The following is a 26,458-nucleotide window of genomic DNA, read 5'->3' as shown; positions in this document are numbered from 1 at the left end:
GGAAATGTGTGCATCTGCTGAAATACTGTTTTCAACCACTAGATGGAGTGTTGCTACATGCATTGCAGCATTACACTATGGAATGGAAGTTGGAGGGGGGCATCTTTTCTAAAAGGTGAGGCTGAGCCTTAAGGCCTGTACACACTAGGAGATTTTGTTAGCGATATCTCTTATTTTTACCCTCCTGAGCGATATTCTTTAAAATATCGCCCAGTGTGTATGCTGCTGACGACAGCCGATGCACGCTCCCAGGGGTCATTAACGCCCCCTCCTGTTGTCTGTACTTGCAGCTCAATCTGATGATATCGTCAGATGATGTGTGTCTGGGCCATCTGCGGTATGATATCACTGTGCAAGAGGGAAAATACTAGGCCATATCGTTCCTGGAGCGAATCACCTATTGCGTACAGGCCTTTAGATGGTATACAGATTTTCTCACCTTTTTTGTATTATGGATCTTATTCAGTAGCGATTGCAGATCCTGCTTTTTAGCAGAATCTGCGATCCTTTCAATCGCATGCTGGGGGGGACCGCCCATCGCAGGGCAAGGCCACCCAGCATGCTACCAGCTGCCCACCCACTGCCATCACTCTCCAATTGCGATCGCAACGCAATTAGAGCGTGGTCGCAGAAACTATGGAAGCCACCTGCCGGCGCAGCCTGGCTGCAACAGCAGGAGTCCACCGCCATTTTTTGATCCACCCTGAAAATGCCGCCGATATGCCCCCGTTTCCCCGGTGCTGCCCCGAAAATGCTTGGTCGCTGCCCTGTGAACGCCTCTGCCTTCCACTTCTGAGTCATGATCTCCGAAAAGGGATGGGCACTGATTTCTGAATTTTTAAAAAGTTAGATTTTCATGCCCGTTGCATTGTTATTTTTGGATCTGTACTGGAGACATGATGTGTTAATAGAATTGACCCAAAAATTCAGATTCTGAAGCAGGGGCGTATTAACAGAGCAGGAGGCCTGTGTGCAGCCTCCTCCGACCAGGCCATCCTCTCTTTAACTGGCAGCGCAGTAAAGTCTGAGCACTAGGGGCACAGACTCTATTGCGCATGCACAGAACTCTGGTGAAATGGTGTGGTGGCCATTTTCCTGGAGATCTCTTTATTGTGCTTGCACAGAATGCTGGGAAAATGCCTGCCGCACCATTTTCCCAGTGATTTGTGGAGAGGTTCTGCTGCCAGCGGGGGACTCCGGAGAGATGAGTATTTAAAAAAATGGGTGCAAGGTGTGCGGTGCAGGCCCATTCCCCCATCTGTCTCACTCACATCTCTGTAACCCTCCCCCTGGAGGTAGCGAGGTATGTGAGTGAAAAGCTGGAGGTAGGAGGGCATGTGAGTGAAAAGATGGAGGTATGGAGGCATGTGAGTGAAAAGCTGGAGTTACGGGGGGCATGTGAATGAAAATATGGAGGCAGGGAGGCAAGTGAGTGAAAAGCAGGAGGTAGGGGGGCATGTGAGTGAAAAGCTGGAGGTAGGGGGGCATGTGAGTGAAAAGCTGGAGGTAGGGGGGCATGTGAGTGAAAAGCTGGAGGTAGGGGGGCATGTGAGTGAAAAGCTGGAGGTAGGGGGGCATGTGAGTGAAAAGCTGGAGGCAGGGAGGCAAGTGAGTGAAAAGATTGAGGCAGGGGGGCATGTGAGTGAAAAGCTGGAGGCAGGGGGCATGTGAGTGAAAAGCTGGAGGTAGGGGGGCATGTGAGTGAAAATCTGGAGGTAGTCTGGCATGTGAGTGAAAAGCTGGAGGTAGGGGAGCATGTGAGTGAAAAGCTGGAGGGAGGGAGGCATGTGAGTGAAAAGCTGGAGGTTGGGGGGCATGTGAGTGAAAAGCTGGAGGCAGTCGGGCATGTGAGTGAAAAGCTGGAGGCAGGGGGGCATGTGAGTGAAAAGCTGGAGGTAGGGGGGCATGTGAGTGAAAAGCTGGAGGTAGTCGGGCATGTGAGTGAAAAGCTGGAGGTAGGGGGGCATGTGAGTGAAAAGCTGGAGGTAGGGAGGCATGTGAGTGAAAAGCTGGAGGTAGTCGGGCATGTGAGTGAAAAGCTGGAGGTAGGGGGGCATGTGAGTGAAAAGCTGGAGGTAGGGAGGCATGTGAGTGAAAAGCTGGAGGTAGGGGGGCATGTGAGTGAAAAGCTGGAGGTAGGGAGGCAAGTGAGTGAAAAGCTGGAGGTAGGGGAGCATGTGAGTGAAAAGCTGGAGGCAGGGGAGCATGTGAGTGAAAAGTTGGAGGTAAAGGGGCATGTGAGTGAAAAGCTGGAGGTATTCGGGCATGTGAGTGAAAAGCTGGAGGCAGGGGGCATGTGAGTGAAAAGCTGGAGGTAGGGGGGCATGTGAGTGAAAAGCTGGAGGTAGTCGGGCATGTGAGTGAAAAGCTGGAGGTAGGGGGCATGTGAGAGAAAAGCTGGAGGTAGGGAGGCAAGTGAGTGAAAAGCTGGAGGTAGGGGAGCATGTGAGTGAAAAGCTGGAGGCAGGGGAGCATGTGAGTGAAAAGCTGGAGGTAGGGGGGCATGTGAGTGAAAAGCTGGAGGTAGGGGGGCATGTGAGTGAAAAGCTGGAGGTAGTCGGGCATGTGAGTGAAAAGCTGGAGGTAGGGGGTATGTGAGTGAAAAGCTGGAGGCATGGAGGCAAGTGAGTGAAAAGCTGGAGGTAGGGGGCATGTGAGAGAAAAGCTGGAGGTAGGGAGGCAAGTGAGTGAAAAGCTGGAGGTAGGGGAGCATGTGAGTGAAAAGCTGGAGGCAGGGGAGCATGTGAGTGAAAAGCTGGAGGTAGGGGGGCATGTGAGTGAAAAGCTGGAGGTAGTCGGGCATGTGAGTGAAAAGCTGGAGGTAGGGGGGCATGTGAGTGAAAAGCTGGAGGTAGTCGGGCATGTGAGTGAAAAGCTGGAGGCATGTGAGTGAAAAGCTGGAGGTAGGGGGTATGTGAGTGAAAAGCTGGAGGCATGGAGGCAAGTGAGTGAAAAGCTGGAGGTAGGGGAGCATTTGAGTGAAATGCTGGAGGTAGGGGGGCATGTGAGTGAAAAGCTGGAGGTAGGGGCATGTGAGTGAAAAGCTGGAGGTAGGGGGGCATGTGAGTGAAAAGCTGGAGGTAGGGGAGCATGTGAGTGAAAAGCTGGAGGTGGGGCATGTGAGTGAGAAGCTGGAGGCATGTAAGTGAAAAGCTGGAGGTAGGGGGGCATGTGAGTGAAAAGCTGGAGGCATGTAAGTGAAAAGCTGGAGGTAGGGGAACATGTGAGTGAAAAGCTGGAGGTAGGGGGGCATGTGAGTGAAAAGCTGGAGGTAGGGGGGCATGTGAGTGAAAAGCTGGAGGTAGGGGGCATGTGAGTGAAAAGCTGGAGGTAGGGGGCATGTGAGTGAAAAGCTGGAGGTAGGGGGGCATATGAGTGAAAAGCTGGAGGCATGTAAGTGAAAAGCTGGAGGTAGGGGGGCATGTGAGTGAAAAGCTGGAGGCATGTAAGTGAAAAGCTGAAGGTAGGGGAGCATGTGAGTGAAAAGCTGGAATTAGGGGGGCATGAGAGTGAAAAGCTGGAGGTAGGGGGGCATGTGAGTGAAAAGCTGGAGGTAGGGGGGCATGTGAGTGAAAAGCTGGAGGTAGGGGGGCATGTGAGTGAAAAGCTGGAGGTAGGGGAGCATGTGAGTAAAAAGCTGGAGGTAGGGGAGCATGTGAGTGAAAAGCTGGTGGCATGGAGGCATGTGAGTGAAAAGCTGGAGGCAGAGGGATGTGAATAAATAGCTCGGAGCATGGGGGCAAGAGTATAAAGCTGGTCTGTCGAAAAGCATTTCAGGAAACAACAGTGGGCAGAGGAGTATCTGAGGATAAAAGTGATAGGTAAATGGAAAAAGAAAGTGGGCAGAGGGACATGTAAAGGACAGGCATTTCACTGTGCCCTTGAATAAGTCAATGGACTCAAATAAATAATCACAAAAAGTGTGTAATTGTGTTATTTTTTTATTTATTTTTTGCTTTGTTATCTCTAAGTCTAACATTTGGACCCCCTTTCCCCTGCCTCTGGGCAGCAATGGAGCCTGACAGTGTTATGATCTGTGGCAGTACCACTCTTCCTCCAGTGACAGTGCTATCCCAGTCTTGATTCCTGCAGTATCACTACTGCTGGTGCTCCTAGGACTCAATGGTTTGTCTCTCTGCAGCTGGAGGTAATGGCTAATGAGCTGCACCTGTGACTCCGTTTTATTACACAGCTTCCCTGAGCACTGAGTGACAGATCATCCGTTCATGCTACCTGAGATTGACTTTAGCTCGTGTGGCAAGTGGAGCAAGCCTGCTATCCTGTCATACTGCACTGCCAACCAAGCCTGCTACCTTGTTCTACTGCACTCTAAGCCAAGTCTGTTATCTTGTCATATTGTACTGCAAGCCAAGATTTCCTGTTCTCCTCACAGAAAAAAAGAGAGAATGCAGATGCACACTCTAATTACTAAACACTGCTAATCAGAATAATTGTAATAATCTCTGCACTATAATATAGAGTACATTTGAGGTGCTTAGCATAATTTTGGCCCACCAACTGCGGCCAGAAAACCTCATCTGGTGGATCCCTAACGCTAAGGTTCAAGTCCAGGGCAGGGGAACCCCCAGGCCAGCACAAGCCAAAGTATCACACTAGGGAGAGGTTTAAGTGTTAAAAAGTGTTACATTAGTAAGAAGCAGCATCTTTGTATTGAGTGTTACATAGATGAAATGTAACAATTAAAGTGTTACATTAGAAAATAAAAAATCAACATTTAGGCACTAAAAAGTGGTAGATTAAGTGTTACAATATGATGCCCCAAAGCAGCCAGACCCCACCAACTCAGGAAGCCCTGTGCCCAGGGCAGTTTCTTGGGGCAGGCGAGCAGTGCAACCGCACTGGGAGCCCGCCGTGGCACTAACTGTGGCTCCCTGCTTCCCCCTCCTATTTCTCCCAGAGTAACCTGTTCGGGGGGGCGGAGTTTCACGGAATGACGCGTTTGCATCGTTACGTCACGACGCAACCCCGTCACTCCACGAAACTCCCCCCCTCCCGAGCGGGGTACAGAGGGGGATCCAAGTTAGGAAGAGGGAAAGGCCGGCGCGAGGAGCGACTGGTGAGGCGGGCCGAAGAGCGGTAATCGCCTCTGTAAGTATTCTCTCTCTCTCTCTTTCTCTCAATGTGTAAAATGGGGACACCTGCCGTAATGTGTGAAATGCGGACTCTTGCCTGCCGTAGTGTGGGGATTTAATGTATCAAGGGCATTGCGGTGTGTGGCATAATATGGTGCAGGGGCCATTACTGTGTGGGGCTTAATATGGTAGAAATTTTTTTTCCTGTGGTGGTCGTGATCTGTTGGAGCAGGGTCAAAAACTGGATTGTGAGGTAGTCTTTTCAGACGAGGCCATGCCCATTTAAATGAGGCCACACCCATTTAGATGAGGCCACGCCCCCTTGCCGGTTGCGCGCACAAGTTTGTTTTTCTCTCTAGGTGTGTGTGTGGGGGGGGGGCACATTTTTTTATGTCATGGGGGGGCGCATTTTTAAATCTCGCACTGGGAGCCAAATTGGCTAGAAACAGCCCTGCCTGTGCCCCAAACTCATCCCTAAAACTGACAAATTATATACATTTATTCAGGACTTATTATCATAGTGCCTTTCCCAGTATGCAGTCTGTAAATGCTAGAAACCCATGCTATTTAAAAACACTCTTGGGGAGGTGGGAGGAATGCTAATCCAAGCTAAAGGAGTCTCCGCCTTCATGTGTATACATTTACACAATTTAGAATATATGGGGGAGGCCTTGGACTGCACACACTAATTCTAAATATGAGAGGTGCTACCATGCTGAGACTTGTAGATCCACACAGAAAAAAAAGAGAAAATGCAGGTGCACACTCTAAGTACTAAGCATTGCTAATCCTAATAATTATATTAAACTCTGCAATATAGAAGAGTAAAATTGACGCTAGAAACTCATTATGTTTAGAATTCTAAATAAAAAGAAAAAACGGCTGCGCTCATAGGAGTGAAAAAATACAGAATAAATTGTAGGAGAGGAGAGCTGACGTTTCTAAAAGAGTTTATTGGTATAATACATTTAAACGTAGCATCAAAAAGATCCACAATATTGAAATATATAAATATATATAAGTTTGCAACACTATAGCACCGTATATAAGATTATATCATCAGTATCCACCCTAGTTGGTAAAAATCCACTAGGAATTGCTGTCCTGAAATGCTCAAGCCGATGGAATATATTGCTGTGAGTCTAGCAGCTGTAACAATGGGGGTCATTCTGAGTTGTTCGCTCGTTAGATTTTTTCGCAACGGTGCGATTAGTCGCAAACTGCGCATGCGCAATGTTCGCAGTGCGCCTGCGCCAAGGAAATTAGCACAAAAGTTTGGTATTTTACTCACGGCTTAACGAAGATTTTTCATCGTTCTCGTGATCGTAATGTGATTGACAGGAAGTAGGTGTTTCTGGGCGGAAACTGTCTGTTTTATGGGAATGTGCGGAAAAACGCTGGCGTTTCTGGGAAAAACGCAGGAGTGTCTGAAGAAACGGGGGAGTGTCTGGGCGAACGCTGGGTGTGTTTGTGACGTCAAACCAGGAACGAAACTGACTGAACTGATCGCAGTGGCAGAGTAAGTCTCGAGCTACTCAGAAACTGCAAAGAAATTTCTATTCGCAATTCTGCTAATCTTTCGTTCGCAATTCTGCAAAGCTAAGATACACTCCCAGAGGGCGGCGGCTTAGCGTGTGCAAAGCTGCTAAAAGCAGCTAACGAGCGAACAACTCGGAATGAGGGCCCTTATTGGTAATTAAGCTGTAGATAAATCATTATAGTAGCTTAACCATGGTACTTGCTGTATATATGGTGGTAGTGTGAATAGTTCAACTCTCTCAATGCAGAGTGGATACAATGTTTCTATGTCACAAGTTTGTAGCAATATGCCCGGCAGCCGTCTATCAGTATCGTATTGTGTGTAGTCACTTTACCTTCTCCCGTGGGCTGGTAACGGTTGTGAATTCCTGCAGTGCCCACTCTAGTGGCTTAGCGGGGAGAGGATGGTGTGGCTGTTGCACTCAAACGGCCGTCCCGTTGCAGATGTACACGGTCACCAAGCCGGCAAAGGAGACCAATGTGATGCAGGCAGGGAACCGATGGCCGTTGTCAGCTGTTCGGGGAGCAGGCGGTGAGAAGTGTGTGAAGGAAAGAGGGTCCTAACGCGTTTCGTCACGCTCCACGTGACTTTTTCAAAGGTGAATACCGTCATCCTGAGATGCCGGTGCTTATAAAGGTTATCCATGAGAGACAGGTGTGGTTAATTGATAATCAGTAAAAACAGCTAAGAGAGCGTCCAAGAGAATTACCAATATTGTTACAGCTGCTGGACTCACAGCAATATATTCCATCGGCTTGAGCATTTCAGGACAGCAATTCCTAGTGGATTTTTACCAACTCGGGTGGATACTGATGATATAATCTCATATACGGTGCTATAGTGTTGCAAACTTATATATTTATATATTTCAATATTGTGGATCTTTTTGATGCTACTTTTAAATGTATTATACCAATAAACTCTTTTAGAAACGTCAGCTCTCCTCTCCTACAATTTATTCTGTATTTTCTCTAACGTCCTAGTGGATGCTGGGGACTCCGTAAGGACCATGGGGAATAGACGGGCTCCGCAGGAGACATGGGCACTTTAAGAAAGAATTTAGATTCTGGTGTGCTCTGGCTCCTCCCTCTATGTCCCTCCTCCAGACCTCAGTTTGAATCTGTGCCCGGACGAGCTGGGTGCTGTTCAGTGAGCTCTCCTGAGCTTGCTGTAAGAAAGTATTTTGTTAGGTTTTTTATTTTCAGGGAGCTCTGCTGGCAACAGACTCCCTGCATCGTGGGACAGAGGGGAGAGAAGCAGCCCTACTCTCTGAAGCTAGGTCCTGCTTCTTAGGCTGCTGGACACCATTAGCTCCAGAGGGATCGTACACAGGATCTCACCCTCGTCGTCCGATCCCAGAGCCGCACCGCCGTCCCCCTCGCAGAGCCGGAAGACAGAAGCCGGGTGAGTATGAGAAGCAAGAAGACTTCGAAATCGGCGGCAGAAGACTCCGTTCTTCACATGAGGTAACGCACAGCACTGCAGCTGTGCGCCATTGCTCCAAACACACCTCACATACTCCGGTCACTGTAAGGGTGCAGGGCGCAGGGGAGGGGGGGGGCGCCCTGGGCAGCATATGGACCTCTGTTGGCAAAAGTACTCATATATACAGTCGGGCACTGTATATATGTATAAGCTCCCGCCATAAAGATATGTATTTTAGCGGGACAGAAGCCCGCCGTCGAGGGGGTGGGGCTTCTCCCTTAGCACCCACCAGCGCCATTTTTTCTCCACAGCTCCGCTGAGAAGAAGCTTCCCAGGCTCTCCCCTGCAGATCACGGTAGAAAAGGGTAAAAGGAGAGGGGGGGCACATAATTAGGCGCTAAAAACACAATATACAGCAGCTACTGGGTTAACTTTAAGTTACTGTTATTCCTGGGTTATATAGCGCTGGGGTGTGTGCTGACATACTTTCTCTCTGTCTCACCAAAGGGCCTTGTGGGGGAACTGTCTTCAAAAAGGGCATTCCCTGTGTGTGTGGTGTGTCGGTACGCTTGTGTCGACATGTCTGATGAGGAAGGCTATGTGGAAGCAGAGCGGGAGCAAATGAATGTGGTGTCTCTGCCGACGGCACCGACACCTGATTGGATGGATATGTGGGAGGTTTTAAATGATAATGTTAATTCCTTACATAAAAGGTTGGAAAAAGCTGAAGCCTCGGGACAGTTAGGGTCCCAACTTATGCCTGATCCTATGTCGCAGAGGCCGACAGGGTCTCAGAAGCGCCCACTATCCCAAATTATTGACAAGGATAGCGACATGGATTCTGACTCCAGTGTCGATTACAATGATGCAAAGTTACAGTCAAAATTGGCTAAATCCATCCGTTATATGATTATAGCTATTAAGGATGTGTTGCACACCACAGAGGAAACCCCAGTCCCTGACAGGAGGGTACATATGTATGGGGAAAAGAAGCCGCAGGTAACTTTTCCCCCCTCACACGAGCTCAATGAGTTATGTGAAAAGGCTTGGGAATCTCCAGATAAAAAACTGCAGATTTCCAAAAGGATTCTTATGGCGTATCCTTTCCCGCCAATGGACAGGTTACGCTGGGAATCCTCCCCCAGGGTGGACAAAGCTTTGACACGCTTATCCAAGAAGGTAGCCCTGCCGTCACAGGATACGGCTACCCTCAAAGATGCTGCGGATAGAAAACAGATGGGTACCCTGAAGTCCATTTATACACATTCAGGTACCTTACTGAGGCCGGCAATCGCGTCGGCTTGGGTGTGTAGTGCTGTAGCAGCATGGACGGATACCTTATCTGAGGAACTTGATACCTTAGACAAGGATACTATATTAATGACCCTGGGGCATATTAAAGACGCTGTCCTTTATATGAGAGATGCTCAGAGAGACATTAGCCTACTAGGTTCTAGAATAAATGCTATGTCGATTTCTGCCAGAAGGGTCCTGTGGACTCGGCAATGGACAGGTGAGGCCGACTCAAAAAGGCACATGGAGGTTATACCTTACAAGGGTGAGGAATTGTTTGGGGAGGGTCTCTCGGCCCTGGTCTCCACAGCTACGGCTGGAAAGTCAAATTTTTTGCCATATGTTTCCTCACAGCCTAAGAAAGCACCGTATTACCAAATGCAGTCCTTTCGATCACAGAAAAACAAGAAAGTCCGAGGTGCGTCCTTTCTTGCCAGGGGCAGGGGCAGAAGAAGCTGCACAACACAGCTAGTTCCCAGGAACAGAAGTCCTCCCCGGCTTCCACTAAATCCACCGCATGACGCTGGGGCTCCACAGGCGGAGCTAGGCCCGGTGGGGGCGCGTCTCCGAAATTTCAGCCACAAGTGGGTTTACTCCCAGTTGGATCCCTGGGCAATAGATATTGTGTCTCAGGGATACAAGCTGGAATTCGAAGAGATGCCCCCTCACCGATACCTCAAATCGGCCCTGCCAGCTTCCCCCTTAGAGAGGGAAATAGTGTTAACTGCAATTCACAAATTGTATCTTCAACAGGTGGTGGTCAAGGTTCCCCTCCTTCAACAAGGAAAGGGTTATTATTCGACCATGTTTGTGGTACCGAAACCGTACGGTTCGGTCAGACCCATATTGAATTTAAAATCCCTGAACATGTACCTAAAAAGGTTCCGGTTCAAGATGGAATCGCTGAGAGCGGTCATTGCAAGCCTGGAAGGGGGGGATTTTATGGTGTCTCTGGACATAAAGGATGCATACCTTCATGTCCCCATTTATCCACCTCATCAGGCGTACCTCAGATTTGTGGTACAGGATTGTCATTACCAATTTCAGACGTTGCCGTTTGGTCTCTCCACGGCTCCGAGAATATTTACCAAGGTAATGATGGTACTCCTGCGGAAGCAAGGGGTCACAATTATCCCATACTTGGACAATCTCCTCATAAAAGCGAGGTCAAGAGAGCAGTTGCTGATCAGCGTAGCACGTTCTCTGGAAGTGTTATGGCAACACGGCTGGATTCTAAATATTCCAAAGTCGCAGTTGGTTCCTACGACTCGTCTGCCTTTCCTGGGCATGATTCTGGACACAGACCAGAAAAGGGTTTATCTCCTGATAGAGAAAGTTCAGGAACTCATGACACTGGTCAGGGACCAATTAAAACCAAAACAGGTGTCAGTGCATCACTGCACTCGAGTCCTGGGAAAGATGGTGGCCATACAAGGCCATTCCCTTCGGCAGGTTCCATGCGAGGACCTTTCAATGGGACTTACTGGACAAATGGTCCGGATCACATCTTCAGATGCATCGGTTAATCACCCTATCCCCCAAGGCCAGGGTGTCTCTCCTGTGGTGGCTGCAGAGTGCTCACCTTCTCGAGGGCCGCAGATTCGGCATTCAGGACTGGGTCCTGGTGACCACGGATGCAAGCCTCCGAGGGTGGGGAGCAGTCACACAGGGAAGAAATTTCCAAGGTCTGTGGTCAAGTCAGGAGACTTGCCTTCACATCAACATCCTGGAACTAAGGGCCATTTACAACGCCCTACGTCAAGCAGAGACCTTGCTTCGCGGTCAACCAGTTCTGATTCAGTCAGACAACATCACCGCTGTGGCTCATGTAAACCGACAAGGCGGCACAAGGAGCAGGGTGGCGATGGCGGAAGCCACCAGAATTCTTCGCTGGGCGGAGAATCACGTAAGCGCACTGTCAGCAGTGTTCATCTCGGGATCCGGTCTGAAGATCGACAGTGTCTAGGTCGACAATGTTTAGGTCGACCACTATAGGTCGACAGTCACTAGGTCGACATGGATCGAAGGTCGACAGGGTTTCTAGGTCGACATGTGCTAGGTCTAAAGGTCGACATGAGGATTTCACATTTTTTTTCTTTTTTTTAATTTTTTCATACTTAACGATCCACGTGGACTACGATTGGAACGGTAAAGTGTGCCGAGCGAAGCGGTAGCGGAGCGAAGGCACCATGCCCGAAGCATGGCGAGTGAAGCGAGCCATGCGAGGGGACGCGGTGCCCTAATTTGGGATCCCGGTCACTCTAAGACGAAAACGACACACACAAAAAAAAAAAAAATCATCATGTCGACCTTTAGGCCTATCGACCTAGAAACCCTGTCGACCTTCCATCCATGTCAACCTAGTGACTGTCGACCTATAGTGGTCGACCTAAACATTGTCGACCTAGACACTGTCGATTTAATACCACACCCGTTCATCCCGGGGGTAGACAACTGGGAAGCAGACTTCCTCAGCAGGCACGACCTCCACCCGGGGAAGTGGGGACTTCATCAAGAAGTCTCCGCACAGATTGCAAGTCGGTGGGAACTGCCACAGGTGGACATGATGGCATCCCGACTCAACAAGAAACTACAGAGGTATTGCGCCAGGTCAAGAGACCCTCAGGCGATAGCTGTAGACGCCCTGGTGACACCGTGGGTGTTCCAATCGGTCTATGTATTTCCTCCTCTTCCTCTCATACCCAAGGTGTTGAGAATCATAAGAAAAAGAGGAGTGAGAACAATACTCATTGTTCCGGATTGGCCAAGAAGGACTTGGTATCCAGATCTGCAAGAAATGCTCACAGAGGACCTGTGGCCTCTTCCTCTAAGACAGGACTTGGTGCAACAAGAGCCTTGTCTGTTCCAAGACTTACCGCGGCTGCGTTTGACGGCATGGCGGTTGAACGCCGGATACTAGCGGAAAAAGGCATTCCGGATGAGGTCAGTCCTACGCTGATAAAGGCTAGGAAGGACGTGACAGCTCAACATTATCACCGTATATGGCGAAAATATGTTGATTGGTGTGAGGCCAGGAATGCCCCTACGGAGGAATTCCAGCTGGGCCGTTTCCTTCACTTCCTAGAGTCAGGAGTGACTTTGGGCCTAAAATTGGATTCCATTAAGGTCCAGATTTCGGCCCTATCCATTTTCTTTCAAAAAGAGCTGGCTTCTCTACCTGAAGTTCAGACGTTTGTGAAGGGAGTGCTGCATATTCAGCCCCCTTTTGTGCCCCCGGTGGCACCTTGGGATCTTAACGTGGTGTTGAGTTTTCTGAAATCTCCCTGGTTTGAACCACTCAAAACGGTGGAATTTAAATATCTCACGTGGAAGGTGGTCATGCTACTAGCATTGGCTTCAGCTAGGCGTGTGTCAGAATTAGCGGCTTTGTCACATAAAAGCCCCTATCTGGTTTTCCATGCGGATAGAGCAGAGTTGTGGACCCGTCCACAATTCCTGCCAAAAGTGGTTTCATCGTTTCATATAAAACAACCTATTGTGGTGCCTGTGGCTACTACTGACTTGGAGGATTCCGAGTTCCTTGATGTGGTCAGGGCTTTGAAGGTTTATGTAGCCAGAACGGCTAGAGTCAGGAAAACAGAAGGTTCTTCCTTTAAGACAGGACCTGTTGCAACAGGGGCCCTGTCTGTTCCAAGACTTACCGCGGCTGCGTTTGACGGCATGGCGGTTGAACGCCGGATCCTAGCGGAGAAAGGTATTCCGGATGAGGTCATTCCTACGCTAATAAAGGCTAGGAAGGACGTGACATCTAAACATTATCACCGTATATGGCGAAAATATGTTTCTTGGTGTGAGGCTAGGAATGCTCCTACGGAAGAATTCCATCTGGGCTGTTTCCTTCACTTCCTACAAACTGGAGTGAATTTGGGCCTAAAATTAAGCTCCATTAAGGTTCATATTTCGGCCATATCCATTTTCTTTCAAAAGGAATTGGCTTCTCTCCCAGAAGTACAGACTTTTGTGAAGGGAGTGCTGCATATTCAGCCTCCTTTTGTACCTCCGGTGGCGCCTTGGGACCTTAACGTGGTGTTGAGTTTCCTTAAGTCGCACTGGTTTGAACCACTTAAAACGGTGGAGTTAAAATATCTCACTTGGAAGGTGGTCATTTTATTAGCCTTGGCTTCGGCTAGGCGAGTGTCTGAATTAGCGGCTTTGTCTCATAAAAGCCCCTATCTGGTTTACCATATGGATAGAGCGGAATTGCGGACCCTTCCTCAAAACTTGCCTAAGGTGGTGTCATCTTTTCATATGAACCAACCTATTCTGGTGCCTGTGGCTACACGTGACTTGGAGGATTCCGAGTCCCTTGATGTGGTCAGGGCTTTGGAAATTTACGTGGCCAGAACGGCTAGAGTCAGAAAAACAGAAGCACTGTTTGTCCTGTATGCAGCCAACAAGATTGGCGCCCCTGCTTCAAAGCAGACTATTGCTCGCTGGATCTGTAACAAGATTCAGCAGGCGCATTCTACGGCGGGATTGCCGTTACCAAAATCGGTCAAGGCCCACTCCACTAGGAAGGTGGGCTCGTCTTGGGCGGCTGCCCAAGGCGTCTCGGCACTACAGCTGTGCCGAGCTGCTACTTGGTCGGGTTCAAACACCTTTGCAAAGTTCTATAAGTTTGATACCCTGGCTGAGGAGGACCTCCTGTTTGCTCAATCGGTACTGCAGAGTCATCCGCACTCTCCCGCCCGTTTGGGAGCTTTGGTATAATCCCCATGGTCCTTACGGAGTCCCCAGCATCCTCTAGGACAGAGGTTCTCAAACTCGGTCCTCGGGAGCCCACACAGTGCATGTTTTGCAGGTAACACAGCAGGTGCACAGGTGTATTAATTACTCACTGACACATTTTAAAAGGTCCACAGGTGGAGCTAATTATTTCACTTGCGATTCTGTGAGGAGACCTGCAAAACATGCACTGTGTGGGCTCCCGAGGACCGAGTTTGAGAACCTCTGCTCTAGGACGTAAGAGAAAATAAGATTTTAAACCTACCGGTAAATCTTTTTCTCGTAGTCCGTAGAGGATGCTGGGCGCCCGTCCCAAGTGCGGACTACTTCTGCAAGACTTGTATATAGTTTTGCTTACATAAGGGTTATGTTATAGTTTTCATCGGTCTTGGACTGATGCTCTGTTGATTTCATACTGTTAACTGGTTAATATATCACAAGTTATACAGTGTGATTGGTGTGGCTGGTATGTATCTTGCCCTTGGATTAACAAAAATCCTTTCCTCGTACTGTCCGTCTCCTCTGGGCACAGTTTCTCTAACTGAGATCTGGAGGAGGGGCATAGAGGGAGGAGCCAGTGCACACCCAGACCTAAAGTCTTTCTTAAAGTGCCCATGTCTCCTGCGGAGCCCGTCTATCCCCATGGTCCTTACGGAGTCCCCAGCATCCTCTACGGACTACGAGAAAAAGATTTACCGGTAGGTTTAAAATCTTATTTTTACCCTCCTGAGCGATATTCTTTAAAATATCGCCCAGTGTGTATGCTGCTGACGACAGCCGATGCACGCTCCCAGGGGTCATTAACGCCCCCTCCTGTTGTCTGTACTTGCAGCTCAATCTGATGATATCGTCAGATGATGTGTGTCTGGGCCATCTGCGGTATGATATCACTGTGCAAGAGGGAAAACACTAGGCCATATCGTTCCTGGAGCGAATCACCTATTGCGTACAGGCCTTTAGATGGTATACAGATTTTCTCACCTTTTTTGTATTATGGATCTGTCAAAGTCAGAAAAATGTCTTAATGCACACTGCCATATTTGCACCGCACACTGGTCCGTGCTGCGCGTGCGTACGCTCTCCCGTGGAAGCGCATACTCGCAATAGCGTGCACTCGCACGCGCAGTATGCGCATTTACGGTAGAGTTTATGTGATCGTAGCGTGCGACTCATTAGTTGCAAATGTTCACAATTAATGTAGTTTATAGATCATGATCCCTTTGATAGTTTCTGTAAGTTTGGTTAGAGTACAATGTCCCAGAGCTGAGGAATCCCTCCTTATATCGTACGAAGGGTCTAACAGGAATCATACAGCAGTGTTTGGTACCCATCGGAAGAGTATTTAATTAGCAATATTCCGGTGTTGGTTTGGAGCGTATTAATCGCTCGTGCGAATAGTTATGGACATAAGAAGTTTATGTCCATTTCTATTATTTACACATACTCAGGTATGCGGCGGGAAACCCAGTTTCCCACCCACCTGAGCTGTTGGAAATCGTCACAGCCCACCTGTATGAATCACCCTATGACCTTTTGTTATGATACAGGGCCGAATTCCTTCGGCCAATGGACAATGGGATTGTAGGACCAGGAGATTGCATTGTGTGTGGGGCATAAATAGGCAGGCCGACCACATCCAGCTCTCACTCTCTCATCAACGGTTATCTGCTGATAATCGGGAGCTGGATATCGAGGCGCAGGCGATCATACCCTTTGTGCGTAAGTTCTCTCCATAATCATTGTCTTTCTGCGAGCCAATATCTCTCTCTCTCTCTCTCTCTATCTCTCTCTCTCTTCTTTTCTCTTAAATACTTCATAGTATTATTGTATTGTATTGTATTTAGGTCAGCGTAGTATTGTCTATTTGTATTTATTGTTTAGTTCTGTGGTTAGGAGGTCTCTGTTATATTGTAGCGTATCATATGTACTGTTATCCCCTTTTACAAGTATATTAGATATAATACAGTTAATAGGCTTTGGAAACCTAAACCAGTATCAGTGTATTTACTATAGTGTTAAGTGTTCACTTGAGCGTCGGTGACGCTCAAACAGCTTTGTAGGTAGTCAGGTTACACAAGGTTGCATTTACACCCTGTACTCACATTAAGGTATTCTGTGTGTTTCATCGGTATAAGGTTTAATATCAAGGTATAGTGTTGTGAGCGTCTGCACCGCTGGTGACCTCCTCGTGGTCTCTAGCGTATGCTACGTTACAGCGAATCTTTCCCCTAGACATAACCAATAACGTGTCCTGTGATCACTGGTCCGTGAGCGAACGTGACGCTTGAGCGTCTCGCCTACGGCTGAGCGATCGTTACGCAAATAGCGTATCATTACGGTATTTCTTAAGTAAACAGCGTACAGTGTTCTTAGCTTCATAAGGGTTGTTTATACGACAAAGGAATTTAGCATTCTCAATTGCGGGCTCGTCCTATACTTCTCACATCTGCACTAGGTAGATCAGCAGACATTATCCCCCAGCAAAGGGTGGGAGATTGTCTCATAGTGCTGGCGGGATAAGCGTCTGCTTCGCTTAGATAAAGAGTGCTGAAGGAACCCGGTAACCGGAAGTAAGAACAAAACGCTTGTGTCTTTTTAAAACTGTTTATTTTTCTTTTGTCTTGCGTACGCATACATACCTGCATTTCTTTTCACTTGTGTATTTCATTTTTCGTATATCACTATTCCTGTTTGCCAATTTTATAGTTGATAGAAAGTGCTAAAAGAGATTTGCTGTTATTTTATAGTAGAGGTAATAGTTAAAGTATAGAACAACACACGGTTTGTCTGAAGATACAAGGCAGTCAGTGTGGATTGCGGTAGATGATCAGGGATCACCTACATTGATAAATAAATATATTGTGTTACGGTGGATCCTTTGCATTGCGTACACGTGTCGCTAACAAAGACTAGCGTACGCAATCCAAAAGGCAGACGCACGCAGCGTTCATTACGCAACGTAGCATCCGGTTACGCCCACGTAGCTCAAGTTGTGATAAAGTGAAGTAACGCAAAGGCGATAATTAACGCACAGCGGTAGATAACGCGACGCGGTAAATAACGCAAATCTATTTTTGGAAAATCTGAAATTTAGTTTAACAGATCCTGCTCCTAATTGGTAACACTTTTGGCCTAAAGACAATTTCTGCGCAGAAATAGACATAGAAACAAAGTGTACATGTGTTGAGTGAGTGTGTTTTGTATACAAAAGTTTATATAACTTTAAGGTGGAACCAAAAGGAAAGCCGGGTACTCGTCAAGGGACATACGTGTAAGTGACATATACGGTGGCTAGGGAGGCATCCCTGGTTAAATAATATTTGAGCATTAGAGTATAGCGGACCATAAGGTAACAAGACCAGGAGGTCATAAGGTAACAAGACCAGGAGGTCATAAGGGAACAAGACCAGGAGGTCATAACAAGACCAGGAGGTCGTAAGGTAAAAGGTCCGCTATAAAAGTCCAGTGGCACAACGCCTGGGGTGTTGGTGCAGAACCCATATAGGCCATACAAGCTCTGGCTGAAGGAATCGCGGCCGGAAACATCGATTCCATTGATCTTTCAGTACATGACAAATAGTGCTCGTGTACTGAACGATTGGACCGCACGTAATTGTGTGCAGTAGTTAGTAATCTGACCTAATACCATTAGAGTAAAGTGGTCACAAACGCTATTTGTACATTCTGACGTGATTTGTGTAATTTTTTATTTTTGGAAGGGAAGTTCGCTGGTCACTCGGGAACTATCCAACAACCGATACTTACTGGGGACTGGTAGGTCCAGCACGCCCCAGTAAATAAAGGTTCACAGGGGCCCTAAGTTGGGTACAGCAGCTCTGGCTACAGTGATTGCAGCACAGGCCAACGTGGGCGAGAAGTAAGTGGGGTACTTGATAAACCACCACCGCCGGCCTGCCCAAGGACATCTTGGTTTGTTTGTAAGGGTTCGCTGAAAGCCTTGATATTCAAGGAGGAATAGGCAACGCCTGCAGATTATGGGGGCCATTTGTTCAGGTAGGGGGCGATCAACCTCGGTTCAGGTTGATTCAGAGAACCGATCCATCGGGTCGGCACGATATGTGATGTGTAAGAAATATGGAAGTCACACAGAGGTTTTATGTGATGAATGGGAGAGAATGACTGTACAAGACAGGGACAAGTTCCCAAGAATAGGTAGCTTCAGTCCAGAGGTGTTACAAAATTTAAGGAGGAGGATAAGTCTCGTTGAACCAACGAAGAGACAAAATAAACATTATGAATATTTACAGTTATGGCAACAGGAAAGTGAATTACAAAAAGAGTCTATTGACTTTTCTGACTCTTATCTTGAGAGGAGAGATATGGCAGCAGGAGAGGAGTTGATTGCGGAGAGAAAAGCACAAAAGTGGAACAATAAAAATGCTCTTAGCAACTGTAATATAGATTATAAGAATAAGTGTAATGAATGTAACAATGATTATTGTAATACTGTTGAATGTACAACTATTAACCCATGCAAGTCGCACCCCATGTTAAACTTTCCTCAGGAATACAAACAAGAAAGTGAGCCCAGAACGATGTCGGCACCTCTTCCAGAAGCCATCCTACAAGACATCCAGGTGGACACGACCAAATTGGTAAAGGCAATAATCAAACCCCCTAACGGAGGGTCAGGTGAGGTCGTGTCCACAGGTACGTACAATGTTTTATATCACGCACAAACAAATGTACCCCATATTGTAAGACCAAAACAAGGTGATGTGATTGAGTTTAGTCCTGTCAGGGTGATCACAGTCCCCAATGGGAAGACTGACGATCAGGGAACCATTCCCGTCAAGGACAGTGCAATGCGCCATCCCTGGTCCCGGACAGAATTGAGATCAATCATGTCTGATTACCCAGATCCTAGGAAAGATCTAAGTGTATGATCAAAGATTCACAGAAGGTATATGAACCCCCTAGACAACGACATAATCATGGTATCCAAGGAATCAGGTAGGTACAGGGAAAGCGGTTGATGGTGATGAGCATCCAAGCGTTTGAGGAGGCATCAAATCAACCAAAACCCCAGGCCATTGGCACATGGAGGAACTTAAGGATTTGTGATCTGTGCAAAAGAGAAGGGCATTATGCCAGTAACTGTAATAACCCTCATAAAGTTAGACCCCCTAGACATGAAAATGAGCATGAATATGACACACCAAATTACAAGCAGGGATCATATAGGAAGAATTTTGGGCCACACCCATAATATATAGTCAGGAAAGGTGATCATTAGGACTGATGGTAAGCCTGAGGTAACGGTTAATAAATTGGGAGGTCATTCACTGAAAGACACAGGAATGACCAGGTTAAACGTTGTAAATGTATTTGTGAAAAATGTTTTTTTCTTTCTCTCTCTATCCCCATCTCTGACGATTATTGGTAAGAATTCAAACATTGCATATTCGCTTGGTCCTTGCAGAAGTCTACCAAACCCCAGCATGACCTATCCACCACAATGTATTCTGGCCAGATACAGACAGTGGAATAATGCAAGTGCTGGTGGGGAGGGACTGCTCAAGGAGACCAGTAGATACATAGATATGACAGCCTAATAAGTCTGACAATGTTTTTCTAATGCTAACAATGTTTTCTTACAATGTTTAAAAATGCTTTGTTTCTCTTTTCTTATTGATGGTTATTGTCGAGTTATGTAATGTATATATGCACATGAATTGTTCTCTATCTCTTTTGTTTTTTTATTTTCTCTCTCTCCTCACTCATGTTTCCATGATTTAAAGATGGTATGTCACCCCTAAGTGTTAACCAATGGTAATGCCAGATTTTTGCTCCTTACAGAAAGATCGTCGGTTAGGAAGGAATATTGCATCACCAGAATGATCGTTTTTGAAGACTGAGAGACAACACCTTTGAGAGGACAGCAGAACAAGAAGAACAACAAGACGAGAGAACTTATTATCGTAACGAGTTCTCTCCCCCTCAAACTGATTTTCTTATACCCCATTTACAAATTTCTTCTTTTCTCCTCCTGTAAGATGGACTTGCCCCAAGAGACTGTGATATGGATTTTTCCCGTTGACCATGATGTTGACCAGAGCAGTCTGTTTCGGTGAGAGTACCAGTGAGGTCGAGAAAGGATCCAGAAAGGTCCTGATGACTGAGACGGAGGTGTAAATTTCCAATAGCAACCCAATCACCAAGCAAAGGCGAGTACCGGGCACGATCTAACAACCATGTTATTTGTAAACAACTGTGAAGGAATGTTAGTTCAAAAAGAAAGTTGTATCTGTAGGCTCTGTAACAAAGAAATGCCAATCTAGTTTTAATATCCATATGGACCGGCATCCATTGAGTGACTATCACTCTCTAGTGGGTAACGTGTTGAACCAAACAGATTGTTGGGTATGCTCTCAAGTACCTCAGGGTCACAGCAAATCAGGGCTAGTACCATTTCCTTTAACGTTAGGGGAGGTACTTGAGCTAAGTGGTGGGAGACCGGTGGACCGGAGGTTTAACATCTCCAGCCCTCCTAGTTTGAAGCTCCACCAATACCATGTGGATAGGTCCCTCTTATGTTTTAACATCTCCAACCCTAGAAAACCGGGAAATTGGGAAGTGTCATGGAGCAACCTTACCATGACCTTTTCACATAGAGCAGATAGAATGCCTACAGATACCGAACTCGTACGCCACATAGCCAGTAGAGGAAAATCATTCCGGTATCGATATACCTTAGGAAATAGGATTACTAGAGTTGGAGAGGTATCACCAGGATACTGTGCACATATCGTACAAACCGATACGTGCATTAGGCAGATGGAAGAATTAGGGTCAGGAGATTTCACCTGGAAGGTTTGTAACATGGTCATGTCCTTCTCCGTCCCTTATGTTCTCCCCGATGACGCATATTTCATATGCGGGAGAAAGGCGTACAAGTGGCTAGCCCCAAACTCTGAAGGATTGTGTTACATTGGAAAAGTATTGCCTGAAGTGATGACTGTTACACATGACAAAATGAAGGACATACACCGTGGTGCCCAAGCTCCTTATACTCACACTCATTACGAGCACCGAGTTAAAAGACAACTGTCAGAAAGGTTAGAGCATCCGGCCTCTGATCTTATCCATGAATCCACCGGGATTCAGGTTCTGGTAGCGTTAGATTTCACTCGCACCGCTCGAGGTGTGATGAATTATAGATACATTTCCGCACTCGCCAATTTGTTAGATAATATCACTGAAATGTATGATGACACGTTTAGATACACTGGAAGAGAACTTCAAGCTTACAAAACAGAACTAGTTCAGCATAGGATGGTTCTTAATTATCTTACAGCAGTAACAGGCGGATATTGTGTTACATTGGCAACACAGTACGGCATAAAGTGTTGCACGTATATCACAAATAGCACCGAGGATCCGGTAGAGGTCATAGACCAAAAGATGGACGATATTCTGCAATTAAAGTGGGAATTTCGTCGAAAACACAATCTCACCCTTGCTGCTGTAGGTAATGAGCTGACTAGTTGGGTGTCATGGTTGAACCCGCGAAATTGGTTCTCCGGTTTAGGAGACTGGGCTCAAGGAGTCATAATGGATGTTGGAAAGTTCCTACTATGTATCTTGGGTGTAGTTATATCGATTGGATTGATATTTAGATGCGGGCAGGCTTTAATGAGGTGCAAACAAAGTACAAAAGTGATGAGCTTGAGGAGTGAGGAAACTGTAATTAACCTGGATTTGATTTATGACCCAATGATAGAAACCAGAATGTGATGAAAATGCGATTATACGGTCCGTTTCTTTCACCTGTTTTTCTGCTTTTCTCCAAGATACAAAGACCCCCTTGGACGAGGAAGCTGACGAGACGAGATGTATACAGACAACGGATTGACCAAAGAAGAAGATTTGACAACTTTAAATATGGACACTTGATGAACTTTGCCATGGATCCCCAGTTTCCCTAGTACTTTTAAACTCACGCTAGCCCAACATTTTTTGTAAATCTGATGGCTCAGACAAAGCTATTTGCTCATGCCCAAGGAGCAATACAGCGCAAAGAAGACGACTCTCAACAGATACCGAAAACAACTTCGACGACAGATGTACATTTCCCTGACATAGAATATCATTGCATTTTTCGTAAGTGTTCTTTATCTTCATCTCTGCAACCCCCAGGTAACGACACACATAGACGATAGGGAATACAGGCACAGATAGCAGCAACCACATACCTCCCCCAATTCATGTATCATCAACTAAAATGTGCATCCCCATTTTGTTACAACCACAGCCGAAATGAGCTCGGTAGAGTTTGACAGCCCATCCACAGACCTGTACCACAGGATAAGAAGGAATTCAAATGTATACTTCGCAATACCTCGAAGCTTGATTTACCACACGTACGGCACGATGATACATGACCCTCCAAACATGGACTCATACACACATGCTTCTACTTTCTCACTAGGTCATACCCTCTTCACACCTACTCCATTCTTCTTCCTTTCCCCACCATGGAAATCAATTAACCCCTGACTTACATTTTTCTCCTTAAATATTTTGTGGCAGTTATTATTGACTGCCAAAGGGTGGACTGTCAAAGTCAGAAAAATGTCTTAATGCACACTGCCATATTTGCACCGCACACTGGTCCGTGCTGCGCGTGCGTACGCTCTCCCGTGGAAGCGCATACTCGCAATAGCGTGCACTCGCACGCGCAGTATGCGCATTTACGGTAGAGTTTATGTGATCGTAGCGTGCGACTCATTAGTTGCAAATGTTCACAATTAATGTAGTTTATAGATCATGATCCCTTTGATAGTTTCTGTAAGTTTGGTTAGAGTACAATGTCCCAGAGCTGAGGAATCCCTCCTTATATCGTACGAAGGGTCTAACAGGAATCATACAGCAGTGTTTGGTACCCATCGGAAGAGTATTTAATTAGCAATATTCCGGTGTTGGTTTGGAGCGTATTAATCGCTCGTGCGAATAGTTATGGACATAAGAAGTTTATGTCCATTTCTATTATTTACACATACTCAGGTATGCGGCGGGAAACCCAGTTTCCCACCCACCTGAGCTGTTGGAAATCGTCACAGCCCACCTGTATGAATCACCCTATGACCTTTTGTTATGATACAGGGCCGAATTCCTTCGGCCAATGGACAATGGGATTGTAGGACCAGGAGATTGCATTGTGTGTGGGGCATAAATAGGCAGGCCGACCACATCCAGCTCTCACTCTCTCATCAACGGTTATCTGCTGATAATCGGGAGCTGGATATCGAGGCGCAGGCGATCATACCCTTTGTGCGTAAGTTCTCTCCATAATCATTGTCTTTCTGCGAGCCAATATCTCTCTCTCTCTCTCTCTCTATCTCTCTCTCTCTTCTTTTCTCTTAAATACTTCATAGTATTATTGTATTGTATTGTATTTAGGTCAGCGTAGTATTGTCTATTTGTATTTATTGTTTAGTTCTGTGGTTAGGAGGTCTCTGTTATATTGTAGCGTATCATATGTACTGTTATCCCCTTTTACAAGTATATTAGATATAATACAGTTAATAGGCTTTGGAAACCTAAACCAGTATCAGTGTATTTACTATAGTGTTAAGTGTTCACTTGAGCGTCGGTGACGCTCAAACAGCTTTGTAGGTAGTCAGGTTACACAAGGTTGCATTTACACCCTGTACTCACATTAAGGTATTCTGTGTGTTTCATCGGTATAAGGTTTAATATCAAGGTATAGTGTTGTGAGCGTCTGCACCGCTGGTGACCTCCTCGTGGTCTCTAGCGTATGCTACGTTACAGCGAATCTTTCCCCTAGACATAACCAATAACGTGTCCTGTGATCACTGGGCCGTGAGCGAACGTGACGCTTGAGCGTCTCGCCTACGGCTGAGCGATCGTTACGCAAATAGCGTATCATTACGGTATTTCTTAAGTAAACAGCGTACAGTGTTCTTAGCTTCATAAGGGTTGTTTATACGACAAAGGAATTTAGCATTCTCAGATCTTATTCAGTAGCGATTGCAGATCCTGCTTTTTAGCAGAATCTGCGATCCTTTCAATCGCATGCTGGGGGGGACCGCCCATCGCAGGGCAAGGCCACCCAGCATGCTACCAGCTGCCCACCCACTGCCATCACGCTCTAATTGCAATCGCGACGCAATCAGAGCGTGGTCGAATAAACTATGGAAGCCACCTGCCGGCGCAGCCTGGCTGCAACAGCAGGAGTCCCACCGCCATGTTTTGATCGATGCAGCCACCCTGAAAATGCCACCGATATGCCCCCGTTTCCCCGGTGCTGCCCCGAAAATGCTTGGTCACTGCCCTGTGAACGCCTCTGCCTCCCTCTGCCTTCCACTTCTGAGTCATGATCTCCGAAAAGGGATGGGCACTGATTTCTGGATTTTTAAAAAGTTAGATTTTCATGCCCGTTGCATTGTTATTTTTGGATCTATACTGGAGACATGATGTGTTCATAGAATTGACCCAAAAATTCAGATTCTGAAGCAGGGGCGTATTAACAGAGCAGGAGGCCTGTGTGCAGCCTCCTCTGAGCAGGCCATCCCCTCTTCAGCTGGGAAAATGCCTGCCGCACCATTTTCCCAGTGATTTGTGGAGAGGTTCTGCTGCCAGCGGGGGACTCCGGAGAGGTGAGTATTTAAAAAATGGGTGCAAGGTGTGCGGTGCAGGCCCATTCCCCCATCTGTCTCACTCACATCTCTGTAACCCTCCCCCTGGAGGTAGCGAGGTATGTGAGTGAAAAGCTGGAGGTAGGAGGGCATGTGAGTGAAAAGACGGAGGTATGGAGGCATGTGAGTGAAAAGCTGGAGGTACGGGGGCATGTGAGTGAAAATATGGAGGCAAGTGGGCGAAAAGCTGGAGGTAGGGGGGCATGTGAGTGAAAAGCTAGAGGTAGGGGGGCATGTGAGTGAAAAGCAGGAGGTAGGGGGGCATGTGAGTGAAAAGCTGGAGGTAGGGGGGCATGTGAGTGAAAAGCTGGATGTAGGGGGGCTTGTGAGTGAAAAGCTGGAGGCAGGGAGGCATGTGAGTGAAAAGCTGGAGGTAGGGGGGCATGTGAGTGAAAAGCTGGAGGTAGGGGGGCATGTGAGTGAAAAGCTGGAGTCATGTAAGTGAAAAGCTGGAGGTAGGGGGGCATGTGAGTGAAAAGACGGAGGTATGGAGGCATGTGAGTGAAAAGCTGGAGGTACGGGGGCATGTGAATGAAAATATGGAGGCAAGTGGGCGAAAAGCTGGAGGTAGGGGGGCATGTGAGTGAAAAGCTGGAGGTAGGGGGGCATGTGAGTGAAAAGCAGGAGGTAGGGGGGCATGTGAGTGAAAAGCTGAAGGTAGGGGGGCATGTGAGTGAAAAGCTGGAGGCAGGGAGGCAAGTGAGTGAAAAGCTGGAGGTAGGGGGACATGTGAGTGAAAAGCTGGAGGTAGGGGGGCATGTGAGTGAAAAGCTGGAGGTAGGGGGGCATGTGAGTGAAAAGCTGGAGTCATGTAAGTGAAAAGCTGGAGGTAGGGGGGCATGTGAGTGAAAAGCTGGTGGCATGGAGGCATGTGAGTGAAAAGCTGGAGGTAGGGGGACATGTGAGTGAAAAGCTGGAGGTAGGGGGGCATGTGAGTGAAAAGCTGGAGATAGGGGGGCATGTGAGTGAAAAGCTGGAGATAGGGGGGCATGTGAGTGAAAAGCTGGAGTCATGTGAGTGAAAAGCTGGAGGTAGGGGAGCATGTGAGTGAAAAGCTGGTGGCATGGAGGCATGTGAGTGAAAAGCTGGTGGCATGGAGGCATGTGAGTGAAAAGCTGGAGGTAGGGGGATGTGAATAAATAGCTCGGAGCATGGGGGCATGAGTATAAAGCTGGTCTGCCGAGAAGCATTTCAGGAAACCATAGTGGGCAGAGGAGTATCTGAGGATAAAAGTGATAGGCAAATGGAAAAAGAAAGTGGGCAGAGGGACATGTAAAGGACAGGCATTTCACTGTGCCCTTGAATAAGTCAATGGACTCAAATAAATAATCACAAAAAGTGTGTAATTGTGTTATTTTTTTATTTATTTTTTGCTTTGTTATCTCTAAGTCTAACATTTGGATCTCCTTTCCCCTGCCTCTGGGCAGCAATGAAGCCTGACAGTGGGGGTCATTCCGAATTGTTCGCTCGCAAGCTGCTTTTAGCAGCTTTGCACACGCTAAGCCGCCGCCTACTGGGAGTGAATCTTAGCTTATCAAAATTGCGAACGAAAGATTAGCAGAATTGCGAATAGACACTTCTTAGCAGTTTCTGAGTAGCTTCAAACTTACTCGCCATCTGCGATCAGTTCAGTGCTTGTCGTTCCTGGTTTGACGTCACAAACACACCCAGCGTTTGCC

This window comes from Pseudophryne corroboree, chromosome 8 (assembly GCF_028390025.1).
Source record: "Pseudophryne corroboree isolate aPseCor3 chromosome 8, aPseCor3.hap2, whole genome shotgun sequence".
Lineage (NCBI taxonomy): Eukaryota > Metazoa > Chordata > Amphibia > Anura > Myobatrachidae > Pseudophryne > Pseudophryne corroboree.
Note: the sequence above shows the minus strand (reverse complement) of the source record.